Here is a 13,998-nt window from a genome sequence, read left to right as displayed (position 1 = left end):
GCATGGGCTTAGTTGCTCTGCGGCATGTGGGATCTTCCCAGACCAGGGCTCGAACCTGTGTCCCCTGCATTGGCAGGCGGATTCTTAACCACTGCGCCACCATGGAAGTCCTATAGTGATGCTTTGACTGTACCAGCTACCATTGAGTCAAGGGCCTGAGACATGTAAGGGATTGGTCTTTCTAAAAAACATTTTTTTAAAAAAGAAGAGAGAAAGTGAAAAGGTCTGACAAAGCACTAGTAGTGTTCTAGAAGGGATTGTATTGTCTCTTTTTCTGTAGGTATTTTGTGAAGACTGTCACCAGTGTGATTCAGTAGTGCCAGGAGGCAGGAGAGCAGATGCTCTCTCAGTACCCTTTGGAGTATTAGAGGTTTGCTCCTTGTTCATGTGTCAGAGCCCATTTTATCCTCATTGGAGACTGGCTGAAGGAGCCAGAAGAAGGTCAAAATACAGCATCAGCTTTTTTTTTACTGTTAAACTAGATTAGAGAACATAGCAGTGCTATCTGTCTCCTTCCTCAAGCCTAGGTGTTGGCTTCTAGGCTGTGAGTTACTGACCTACACCTAGGCCAAGAATCTGACAGCAGAGGGCTGGCAGGGCCTGTCGCAAGTAGGTTCTGAGTGTCATAAGGAGACAAGTAGCTCAAGCCCTCCCTCTCTTCTCCCACCACACTGGGGCTCAGGCTAGTTTGAGAGGCCAAGACACACAGAGTGGACACCTCTTGCTCTTGGTATGCCTACTGATAGCTTGATGACTCTACTTAGGGAGGTATAAGTGAGGGGGAGGGAGAAAGGGGTCGAAAGTATTCATTACAACATTTCTTTCTAGCGAAATGCCCAGGTGTGGAAGGATAAGTGTTGCCTTCATAAAAGCCCTTTACTAAGGTAGAGCTTGATAGAGTTACTGTATTCTGCCTAAACTAGAGTCCCAGAGTACTACCAAGGACTCTGAAGGCGTCTCAGAATTTGTGAGCTCTGGTTCTGCTGATTCTGTTAAAGATTATTGCAGAGTGTCATACAGTTAAGAACATTGGCTTTGGCGCGTGTGATGGTTAATTTTATGCGTCAACTTAACTGGGCCATGGGATGCCCAGATATTTGGTTAAACATTATTGTGAGTGTTTCTGTGAGGGTGTTTTTAGATGAGTTTAGCATTTAAATGAGTAGACTGAGGAAAGCAGATTGCTCTCCCTAATGTGGGTGGGCCTCATCCGATCAGTTGAAGGCCCAAATAGAACAAAAGTCTGACCCACTCCCGAATAAGAGGGAATTCCTCCTGCCTTACTGCTTTTGAGCTGGGACATTGTTTTTTTTTTTTCTTGCCTTTGGGTTTGAACTGAAACACTGGCTCTTCCTTGGTCTTGAGCCTGCCAGCTTTCAGACTGGAACTTATACCATCTGGGTTCTCAGGCCTTCGGACTCGAACTGGAACTATACCGCTGGCTCTCTAGGGTCTCCAACTTGCCAGCTATAGACTTTGGGACTTGTCAGCCTCCACATGCACCAATTCCTTATAGTAAATCTCTGTCTGTCTTTCTGTCTCTGTCTCTCTCTCTCTATATGTCTATATATATCTCCTATTGGTTCTGTTTCTCTGAGTAGCCTTGACTAATACAGTGTTAGATGTGAGACAGTACCTGCTCTATTAGATGTGTGATGTAGGAAAAGTTCCTTTGATTTTCTAAGCCCTCTTACAAGATCTATAAAAATGTGTTAATACTAGTGCCTGCCCACCTGATAGATGAGTATTAATACATGTTGTCTTGGTGGTGATGATGCTGTCTTCATAGATGAAGAATGTTAGATATCCTAACATTTCTCAGTTTAAAATCTTCAAATCTCTGAGATCCAGATCTGGCCAATTCTTTTTGTTTGTTTTTGAGTTTTTTTTTTGGCCGCGGCCTGTGGCTTATGCGATTTTAGTTCCCTGACCAGGGATTGAACCTGGGCCCTCAGCAGTGAAAGCGTGGAGTCCTAACCACTGGACCGCCAGGGAATTCCCCAGATCTGGCCAATTCTGATGCAGTCTTAGGAGATTACGTTATTTTTTTTGATATTTTGTCCATGCAGTGGGTTTCTTTCCCAATTGTTTTGTTTGGCTGCAAAATAAGTTTTCATTTACTGAGCTTGGAAATAGTAAATAATCTGAGTCATTTATGGTTGGATGTGGAATGCACATCTCTCCATTTGGCTAGAAGATCTGTGTCACTTCACTAGAGCCCTCTTAGCTGGCATTCTTAACCAGCAGGAATATAGCCAGCTGCCTGGAGGAATTAAGGAGCCTTGGCTCAACAAAGTTGCTGTCATGGAGTCCTTGCACCAGAATTTATGCACTGTTTTCAGGAATTCCCACTTTCTGAGCCTGTCTATTCTTATGACAGATACACTTCTGGAGGAATGATGGCAAACTGACTCAGACCCACCTAGGTCCACTTCTTTATTTTATTTAACAGATCTTATCTCTCCCTCACAAGCTCCTACCCCACTGACCAGCAAGGGGAAATTAGTTAGTGGGGGGACTCTGAACCTCCCAGTTAGTATCTCAAGCTCTCCCAGTTTAGGTAGTCTTTTGGGGCAACTCGGTTTGTGTTCAGATGCCGATTCTACCCACCCCATATGCTTCTCTCCACATGGTGTGTGTGGTGGAGGCAGGCACTTGCGTCACCTCTGGGACCTCAGATCCCCAGATGCAAGGCCTTATTTTCCCCCACTATTTCTTTGGATCTCTGGCAATGGCCGCTGGTCGCTGGGTGACCAGTTGATCTGTGGGGCTCAAGTCTGCAGTTGGTGAACTTATGTTCTGTTCTTTGGATCGAACAGAACTTGGTGCTCTGCCCCAACTCAGCATATATTCTCTTTCTCTGTGTGTGTGTGTGTGTGTGTGTGTGTGTGTATGTGTGTGTGTGTATGTGTATATGTAACTTGACCTAATCGAGGCTCTCACTGGCCCTGATAGTTTCCTGAACCCTCAAATTAATCTTAGGCTTGGGCAGTTTGACATGCAGCATTTGTCTACATGGTCACCCCACTCCACTCTGATAACCATCTGCTTAGGCAACTACAGCAGCAGTGGGACAGTTGGAACCTTCTGGATCCTTTCCAGACCCCATAGGAGCTGAGGGAGGCTCAGGAGTGCTGACAGGACCAGCACCTTTGAGTCACCAGTGTGGTGGTCTCTCCCACCCCTGAGTCTCAAATGGAGATCCAGACACAACATCTCCCCTCTCCTCCTCCTCTCCTGTCCTTCCTCCTCTTCTATCATTGTGTGGAAGGTAGCTCTAGAAATAGGTTGGCACACTAAATTTTAAGAAGTAAGAGGTGATAGTTTACAAGAGAGAGAAGAGACGAAACATTGGAAAGATAGACAGGAGAACCCAAGCATTTAGAGGAGGAACAATTCATTCCACCCACGTCAATATTTCCTGGGGGCATCATTGTATATTACAAGGAAGAATCATAATATAGGATGACAATAATGGTAATGGTAACTCACAAAGGTCTCATTATACTTAGCATTTTTACAGGGGGGCACATCAATCTAATGTGTTGCAAAGATTTTCATAGAAATGGTCTGATCTTAGTACTTAGTGGAATAAGAAGGAGACTATGTAATATAATGATTAAAAGTACGGATTTTGAAGTCAGATAGACCAGGTTCAAATCCCAAATGTACCCTGCTGTAACTATGTCCTTAGAGAGTTTTTTCATGAGTAAAATGATAAAGTCCATGACACTTCATTCAGTAAAGTAATACCACCTCACAAAGATTGTTGTAAAGGTTAAAAAAAACCCTACTTTGGTATATGATAAAGTACTTAGTACAGAGCCTGGCACAGAGTAAATTTCAGTGAATGGTACCCATTCTCATCAATACCTGGAATATCACCTATGTAGAATCCCTTAGTTCTTGATGATATGTGATGTTATGGTATTTGTATGGGTAGCCCCCAATTTACAAATCCAGAGATTGTGCTCTGGAATGTAATTTATAGATTACTTATTTATATCTTATTAATTGAAGAGAATCCAGAATATGCCCTTTTCCCGCCAACCAGAGCAGGGTACACATGCGGGTGCTAGGGATGGGGTAGGGAATGGGGAAGAATTTCTAAATGCTTGGGTTCTCTGGTATTAGAAGGAAATGTGTTTGTGACTGGAACTAGAATTCTTCCCTTCATTCACTCCAAGTCCTTGGATAAAGAAGGAATTCTTTTGTTTTCTCCCAAGGCATATTGTTTAATTAATTTGTTTGTTTGTTCAATTGAAGAATAGTTAATTTACAATATTGTGTTAGTTTTTGGTGTACAGCAAAGTGATTCAGTTATACATACATATATAAATACAATTTTTCATATTCTTTTCCATTATAGTTTATTACAGGATAGTTGGAATATAGTTCCCTGTGCTATACAGTAGGACCTTGTTTATGTACTTTATATAGAGTAGTTTGTACCTGTTAATCCCAAGCTCCTAATTTATCCCTCCCTCCCATCTTTTCCCTTTGGTTTCCATAAGTTTGTTTTCTATGTCTAAGAGTCTGTTTCGGTTTTGTAAATAAGTTAATTTGTATCATATTTGAGGTTCGACGTACAAGTGATTTCATATGATATTTGTCTTTTTCTGTCTGGCTTACTTCACTTAGTATGATAATCTCTAGGTCCATCCATGTTGCTGCAATGACATTATTTCATTCCTTTTTTTGGTAACTGAGTAGTATTCCTCTGTGTGTGTGTGTGTGTGTGTGTGTGTGTGTGTACACCACATCTTCTTTATCCATTCGTCTGTCAGTGGACACTTAGGTTGCTTCCGTGTCTTGGCTATTGTAAATAGTGCTGCTGTGAACATTGAGGTGCATGTATATATCCAGAGAAAACTCTAATTCAAAAGAGGGAATTCTTAGCCCTTCTATCACATAGTGAGTAAGGAGTCTTGCTATTTGGAAGCTATAATTTCTTGCTTGGGTTAGCAATGAAAGGAAACTCTTTTGGAATTTTATTCTATGATGAGAAGTCCCCTAAGTGGATGATCAATAGGCTGATGATTCTATTTCTACTGCACTTCCTGTTCTTTGTTTCCTTTCTAAAGTCAAAGAAAATGCTAGTGGACTTGGTTTTTCCCAGATAAGGCTGTAATATGCATCCCGGGAACAGTGGCAATGCTTGAGGAACAATCAATACCTTTAAAAGATGACCAGAATACTTTTATGAGAAATTACAGTGATATCTGGAGCTTGAAATATATCCTGTTCTAATTTTTTTAGTAACTGAAAAATTTAAGCAATAAGTTAATCTTTTCTGATTAAATTCATTAAAAATTAAGAATATACTTATTTTTATCAAAGTAGTATATGTTCATGGTTAAAAATATCAAACTGAAAAGCTTATAAAGAAAAACAGTCATCCTATGCCTTGTCCTTTCACCCATCCTGCTCACCAGAAGCCACATTTTCTAATTTTAGCTGTTTCTTCTTATAGTTTCTGCCAGGTCTCTAAATAACATGCATTATAGCTATTTCCAGATTTATCAATTTTAGGTATTATCTGTTGACTTCTGTTAATTTATTTGAGCTTTTAGCTTACTTTATCTACTTCCTACCCCTCCTCCTAATATAATTATATTACTCCCTTATTGATTATCTTTGCAGCTTTAAGTGAAATATTTATACCTTTCTTTTTACTGTATCAGCTCTAGATACCATCTCATGATTGTTTTCTCTTCTCTCTCTAAGCTTATCATTTGTATTTTTGCAGTGTTAGAATTGATGTGGTTATTCAGATACTTATAGTTAAATATTCCATGCTTTGACATGTTTTTATTTTTGACATCTTTATTAGAGTATAATTGCTTTACAATGTTGTGTTAGTTTCTGCTGTATAACAAAGTGAATCAGCTATACATATACATATATCACCATATACCCTCCCTCTTGCATCTCCCTCCCACCCTCCCTATCCAACCCCTCCAGGTGGTCACAAAGCACTGAGCTGATCTCCCTGTGCTATGCGGCTGCTTCCCACTAGCTATCTGTTTTACATTTGGTAGTGTGTATATGTCCATGCCACTCTCTCACTTCATCCCATCTTACCCTTCCCCCTCCCTGTGTCCTCAAGTCCATTCTCTACGTCTGCATCTTTATTCCTGTCCTGCCCCTAGGTTCTTCAGAACCATTTTTTTTTTTAGATTCCATATATGTGTTAGCATACGGTATTTGTTTTTCTCTTTCTGACTTACTTCACTCTGTATGACAGACTCTAGGTCCATCCACCTCACTACAAATAACTCAATTTCATTTCTTTTTATGGCTGAGTGATATTCCATTGTATATATGTGCCACATCTTCTTTATCCATTCATCTGTCAATGGACAGTTAGGTTGCTTCCATGTCCTGCCTATTGTAAATAGAGCTGCAATGAACATTGTGGTACATGACACTTTTTGAATTATGGTTTTCTCAGGGTATATGCCCAGTAGTGGGATTGCTGGGTCGTATGGTAGTTCTATTTTTAGTTTTTTAAGGAACCTCCGTACTGCTCTCCATAGTGGCTGTATCAATTTACATTCCCACGAACAGTGCAAGAGGGTTTGCTTTTCTCCACACCCTCTCCAGCATTTATTGTTTCTAGATTTTTTGATGGTGGCCATTCTGACTGGTGTGAGGTGATACCTCATTGCAGTTTTGATTTGCATTTCTCTAATGATTAGTGATCTTGAGCATTCTTTCATGTGTCTTTTGGCTATCTGTATATCTTCTTTGGAGAAATGTCCATTTAGGTCTTCTGCGCATTTTTGGATTGGGTTGTTTGTTGTTTTGATATTGAGCTGCATGAGCTGCTTGTAAATTTTGGAGATTAATCCTTTGTCAGTTGCTTCATTTGCAAATATTTTCTCCCATTCTGAGGGTTGTCTTTTCATCTTGTTTATAGTTTCTTTTGCTATGCAAAAGCTTTTAAGTTTCATCAGGTCCATTTGTTTATTTATTTATTTATTTTATTATTATTATTTTTTTGCTGTACGCGGGCCTCTCGCTGTTGTGGCCTCTCCTGTTGCGGGGCACAGGCTCCGGATGCGCAGGCCCCGTGGCCATGGCTCACGGGCCTAGCCACTCCGCGGCATGCAGGATCTTCCTGGACCGGGACACGAACCTGCGTCCCCTGCATCGGCAAGCGGACTCTCAACCACTGCGCCACCAGGGAAGCCCCCTATTTTTGTTTATATTTCCATTTCTCTAGGAGGTGGGTCAAAAAGGATCTTGCTGTGATTTATGTCATAGAGTGTTCTGCCTATGTTTTCCTCTGAGTTTCATAGTGTCTGGCCTTACATTTAGGTCTTTAATCCATTTTGAGTTAATTTTTGTGTATGGTGTTAGGGAGTGTTCTACTTTCATTCTTTTACATGTAGCTGTCCAGTTTTCCCAGCACCACTTATTGAAGAGACTGTCTTTTCTCCATTGTATATTCATGCCTCCTTTATCAAAAATAAGGTGACACTATGTGTGTGGGTGTATCTCTGGGCTTTCTATCCTGTTCCATTGATCTATATTTCTGTTTTTGTATCAGTACCATACTGTCTTGATTACTGTAGCTTTGTAGTATAGTCTGAATTCAGGGAGCCTGATTCCTCCAGCTCCATTTTTCTTTCTCAAGATTGCTTTGGCTTTTCGGGGTCTTTTGTCTTCCCATACAAATTGTGAAATTTTTTGTTCTAGTTCTGTGAAAAATGCCTTTGGTAATTTGATAGGCATTGCATTGAATCTGTAGATTGCTTTGGGTAGTATAGTCATTTTCACAATGTTGATTCTTCCAGTCCAAGAACATGGTATATCTCTCCAGCAGTTTATATCATCTTTACTTTCTCTCATCAGTGTCTTACAGTTTTCTGCATACAGGTGTTTTGCCTCCTGAGGTAGGTTTATTCCTAGGTATTTTAATCTTTTTATTGCAATGGTAAATGGGACTGTTTCCTTAATTTCTCTTTCAGATTTTTCATCATTAGTGTATAGGAATGCAAGAGAATTCTGTGCATTAATTTTGTATCCTGCTACTTTACCATATTCATTGATTATCTCTAGTAGTTTTCTGGTAGCGTCTTTAGGATTCTCTATGTATAGTATTATGTCATCTGCAAACAGTGACAGCTTTACTTCTTTTTTTCCGATTTGTATTCCTTTTTTTTTTTTTTTTTTTTGCGGTACGCGGGTCTCACTGCTGTGGCCTCTCCCATTGTGGAGCACAGGCTCCGGACACGCAGGCTCAGCAGCCCTGGCTCACGGGCCCAGCCACTCCGCAGCATGTGAGATCTTTCCAGACCGGAGCACGAACCCGTGTCCCCTGCATCGGCAGGCGGACTCTCAACCACTGAGCCACCAGGGAAGCCCTGTATTCCTTTTATTTCTTTTTCTTCTTTGATTGCTGTGGCTAAAACTTCCAAAACTATGTTGATTAATAGTGGTGAGAGTGGGCAGCCTTGTCTTGTTCCTGATCTTAGTGGAAATGGTTTCAGTTTTTCACCATTGAGAATGATGTTGGCTGTTGGTTTGTCATATATGGCCTCTATTATGTTGAGGTAAGTTCCCTCTGTGCCTACTTTCTGCAGGGTTTTTATCATAAATGGGTGTTGAATTTTGTCAAAAGCTTTTTCTATGGAGATGATCATATGGTTTCTATTCTTCAATTTGTTAATATGGTGTATCACATTGATTGATGTGAGTATATTGAAGAATCCTTGCATTCCTGTAATAAACCCCACTTAATCATGGTGTATGATCCTTTTAATGTGCTGTCGGAATCTGTTTGCTAGTATTTTGTTGAGGATTTTTGCATCTATGTTCATCAGTGATATTGGCCTGTAGTTTTCTTTCTTTGTGACATCTTTGTCTGGTTTTGGTGTCAGGGTGATGCTGGCCTTGTGGAATGAGTTTGGGAGTGTTCCTACCTCTGCTATATTTTGTAAGAGTTTGAGAAGGATAGGTGTTAGCTCTTCTCTAAATGTTTGATAGAATTTGCCTGTGAAGCCATCTGGTCCTGGGCTTTTGTTTGCTGGAAGATTTTTAATCACAGTTTTAATTTCAGTGCTTGGTCTGTTTATATTTTCTATTTCTTCCTGGTTCAGTCTCAGAAAGTTGTGCTTTTCTAACAATTTCTCCATTTCTTCCATGTTGTCCATTTTATTGGTATAGAGTTGCTTGTAGTAATCTCTTATGAACCTTTGTATTTCTGCAGTGTCAGTTGTTACTTCTCCTTTTTCATTTCTAATTTTATTGATTTGAGTCTTCTCCCTTTTTTTCTTGATGAGCCTGGCTAATGGTTTATCAATTTTGTTTATGTTCTCAAAGAACCAGCTTTTAGTTTTATTGATCTTTGCTATTGTTTCCTTCATTTCTTTTTCATTTATTCCTGATCTGATCATTATTATTTCTTTTCTTCTGCTAAGTTGGGGTTTCTTTGTTCTTCTTTCTCTAATTGCTTTAGGTGTGAGGTTAGGTTGTTTATTTGAGATGTTCTTGTTTCTGGAGGTAGGATTGTTTTGCTATAAATTTCCCTTTTAGAACTGCTTTTGCTGCATCCCATAGGTTTTGGGTCGTTGTGTTTTCATTGTCATTTGTTTCTAGATATTTTTTGATTTCCTCTTTGATTTCTTCAGTGATCTCTTGGTTATTATGTAGTATCTTGGTTAACCTCCATGTATTTGTATTTTTTCCAGATTTTTTTCCTGTAATTGATATCTAGCCTCATAGCGTTGTGGTCGGAAAAGATACTTGATACAATGTTAATTTTCTTAATTTTACCAAGGCTTGATTTGTGACCCAAGATATGTTCTATCCTGGAGAATGTTCCATGAGCACTTGAGAAGAAAGTGTATTCTGTTGTTTTTGGATGCAATGTCCTATAAATATCAATTAAGTCCATGTTGTTTAATGTATCATTTAAAGCTTGTGTTTCCTTATTTACTTTCATTTTGGATGATCTGTTCATTTTGACTTGGTTGTAGAAATTGGAATTTAATAATGTGTTTACGTGACAATGATGTGATATAGTATGATTTGGTTTCCCTTCCTGCACAGCTTTTGTTTTCTTTGATGTTTCTAGTTTTCTTTTCTGCCCCCCAAATTATATATGTTTACTAAACTTTTTTTTTAAATTTTAACATGCATCAGTATCTTTTTTTAAAAAAATTTTTATTCATTCATTTATTTATTTATTTTTGGCTGCATTGGGTCTTCATTGCCGCACGTGGGCTTTCTCTAGTCGCAGCGAGTGGGGGCTACTCTTCATTGTGGTTGCACAGGCTTCTCATTGTGGTGGCTTCTCTTGTTGTGGAGCATGGGCTCTAGGTGTGTAGCTTCAGTAGTTGTGGCACGCGGGCTTAGTAGTTGTGATTCGTGGGCTCTAGAGTGCAGGCTCAGTAGTTGTGGTGCATGGGCTTAATTGCTCTGCAGCATGTGGGTTCTTCCCAGACCAGGGCTTGAACCCGTGTCCCCTGTACTGGCAGCCAGATTCTTAGCCGCTGCGCCATGAGGGAAGTCTGCCTAAACTTTTTATGTTATTCCAGATTATCAGGAATATCATTAACTCCTGATCTCCTTTATCTCTAAATAACTTCTCTTCTGGAACTTCCATTCTCTGAAGCAATCTGTATTGAATGTTTTCTATTAGCTTCCTTTCCTGCTTTCTATATTTGGAGCCACTTTTTTTTCCTAGTTCCCATGTTGTCTTCTTTCATGTATTACTCCCTCATTTTGCTGATACACATCCTCAAGTAACTTCCTAAGAAAGAATATATGGGAAATAAATTTCCCAGATCTTACCTGAAGATCATATCTGAAAATATTGAAAATATTGTTATTCTACCCTCAGATTTGATCATTTAATTTTAAAAAAATGTCTTCTGTCCTATTCTTGTGTTGTTCTTTCTGCTCTTCTTATTAGGATGCATGCTGTTTTTCTTGATTGATCTTCTGTGTCTTATTTTTTTATGTCTCTTTCTGTACTGTACTCTGTGAGACTTTATTTTGTCTTCTAACATTTATGCTGAATTTTTAATTGTTCCTTTGAATTTACAGGAGCTCTTATTTACTTGTTCATTTGTTCTCCTATGGGTCTTCCCCACCCCCACCCCCACCCAGCATCTTGTTTTTGTTTTATGGGTATATTGTCACTTGAGTCTTTCTGAGAATACTAATTAGTTTTTTTTCTTTTTTTAAGTTCTTCTTAAGAACTTAAGAGAGAGAGTTAAACTGACTAGACTTCATATGAACTCAGGGATAATTCAGTGAATTTCGTACTTCTTTTAAGGCTTAGTTACTCAGTTCAAGAAACGTGAATTTTTTCAGGGAGAGAAGACCAGCATGAAGGGTTAGCTTGTCTCCAGAATAAAGTCAGAGCTCCCTGATATTCAAGTCCCTTTGCAGTCCAGTCTGCAGGCTCACCTCCTGCTCATTCGTCTTCCTGGCTGCCCTGTGTGTACACCAGTCTGCTCTGTGTCCTGTGCTGCCCGACCTTTGCTCATGCTGGGTCCTCTGCCTGAAATTTTCTGTTCTTCCCACAGCCTCTTACATTTACCAGAGGCAGGCATTGTATTTTCAGTTCTCTATCTATTTTTGTGTCATCTGTGGCAGGTACATTTTAGGCATTGAAAATGTTTAAGTGAATTTTACTCATCCTTCCAGACGAGAGCAACTTCCACTGTGACCACTCAGAGACACAGTCCTTTACCTCCCTCGTACAGAGTTAAGTATTTCATGCCCTGTTTAGGTAGTTGTATGCAGGCCTATTTGTTCTGGTAAGTTCTCGAAGGGCATGGGCCATACCTTGTCAAGCTGGATATCCCAGCGTTTTGCATTGTGCTTGATATACAATGGGAACTTGAAGTATTTGTGCATATATAGGGAGAGACAGAGGGAAGGACTGGCTGTGTATTTTTACTAAAGGCATATTTATAAGATTAGCAGGTTTGCAGATTCACTTCATGATGGTGCTGTTTTCTGTTCCTTTTCAGTATATCAAAGCATTCCCAAGAGTACATTAAGAGTAACTTACTGTATTACTCATCACAATAGATATGTACACAGATGTGTATCTTCAGCAAAGAGAAAGAAATTGAACAAATAAGTGATAGGCGCTCTCTAAATTTAGCCAGGGGTTAGCACTTTGAAGCTGTGCGTATTCATAAAATGAATCCCTCTAGTTGAAGTCCCTGCTCAGACTGACGGTAAGCGTAGCTTCCATTGCTAATAAATAAGTAAGTAAGCTCTTCTTTCATTTTAATTCTGCTACTTCTGACTGTGGAACCAATATTGTTGTTTTATCTGATGCTGAATCTCTGACCCTATGAGGCTCAGGTTGGCTGCAAGTGCCATAGCCCGTGAGGTCAGCAGTGCCCACGTCACCACACCCAGGGGTTCTCAGGGAGGAGTCTTACTTCCAGTACACAGCTGAGCTCTGACAACTTGGAGTAGAAGGAAATTTTGAGCAGGAAATGAAGGAGCCACAGCACCCACCTTAGATTGGGGAGCCAGGCGTAGGGTCCCGGGTGGCCCTGAAGGCATCTGCAGGCTGGGTGAGGGATGCAGCCATGCTCTCCCAGCAGGAAGGGGTGGATGAGCACCCCACCACCTGGTGACCACCTGCTAGTTCCCTCTCGTGTCCACTGTCAGAGGCTCAGCTGCGTGGGGTCCATCTGGCTGAGGTCAGGTCTTTCTTGGCGGGGTGGGGAGCCACTGCTACAGGCCCTTTAGCTGTCAGCTTTCCTGGTGGCCGAAACCACCATGCAGAGACATCACCTTTCACCAAGGTTGCTCACACTGGAAGGGGCTGCAGCAGATTGTGAGGGCACAGTGAGGTAGGGACCATCCTTTTGGACCACCAGAAAGGAACAGGTATCCAGGTACGCTGTGTAGCTGGAGCACTGCAGAGAGTCTTCTCAAAGCTGGTGGCAGCTAAGCTGCCCACTCAAATCTAAGAGCTTTCGAAAGTTTGCAAGTGTTAATAAACAAACCAGATGTCGGAAAAACGAGTAGATTATGGTGTTTAGCTATTCCTCCTGCCTCTCCTTCCTCTTTTCCTTCCCACATAGATAGGAAAGGATGGTTACCCATATTGTGCATAAACTGTAAATGCTGTACTAGAACAAAATTAACCTCCCAATTAAATGAGGACATTACATGTCACCATTATTCCACTCCACATAGTGTATATATATAAACAAAACCCCCTCCGGTTTACAACAAAAGAAGGGTCTGTATGTGTGTCCTTTCATTCCTTTTTTTGGTCGGGTGGAGGTGTGGAAGGGGTGATTATTCTGTGGAGGGGAGAGAGCCAAGCCAAAATAATGATTATATTGAAGTTCTGGATGTTATTTGCTTAAGGTCTTGAAAAGAGAAGAGGGACACTTGATTTCCTGAGCACAAAAGGTATCGAAGACTTATGATCTTTAAAAATGTGGAAAGTGGTGAGAACACGCTAAATAGCCCAACATATCTGGCTTACTTAATCCCCGCGTCACAAGTGAATGGTGGGCCGGTGCTCCATGAAAGAGCTCTGCAATGTGCTTTCTGCGGCTCCATGATTTCAAAATCAGTAAGAAAGTTTTTGTCATTGCCAGCATCTTGATCAGGTTCTATAGAGCCCTAGCATTAGGAAGGTCTAAGTCACTTCTCTATGGAGAGGAAGGCTCTCTGGTGTGCGTATTCCAGGAGGCAACCTGCTGTCCCCTTGCCTTTCTAAGAAGGCCTTCTCCTCCAAGGATCAGCAAATATTAATCAGGGTGCATAAGGCCAGTTTGTAGCTTCTGCCCAAAAGACTGACAGGGCCAAGATGCTGGATGGAGCCCAGAAGAAATTACTTTTGGATTCTCTCTGGCTCCACATTACCAGCATAATCTCACGGAGATGAAAAATTAGGACTTGAGTATGTCTTATGGAAATCACTGGATTTCTGCCGAAAACGTTGGTTGGTTGGTTAAGCATGCTTCCTTTGGAGTACAGAAACCTCAGCATTTGCAT

The 13,998-nt window shown here is 40.7% G+C and overlaps 1 protein-coding gene across 2 annotated transcripts in view; it reads left to right on the top strand.

Moving 5' to 3' along the window:
• The window catches only part of KCNH1 (potassium voltage-gated channel subfamily H member 1), a 423,297-nt gene that overhangs the window by 16,723 nt on the left and 392,576 nt on the right, over positions 1 to 13,998 (top strand). The window lies entirely within an intron of this gene.

Source organism: Aethalodelphis obliquidens, unplaced genomic scaffold (genome assembly GCF_003676395.1).
Source record: "Aethalodelphis obliquidens isolate GAN/ISIS:26980383/991018 unplaced genomic scaffold, ASM367639v1 scaffold48, whole genome shotgun sequence".
NCBI lineage: Eukaryota > Metazoa > Chordata > Mammalia > Artiodactyla > Delphinidae > Aethalodelphis > Aethalodelphis obliquidens.
The sequence above is the reverse complement of the archived record's forward strand: the minus strand, read 5'-3'. Positions and strand labels throughout refer to the sequence as shown.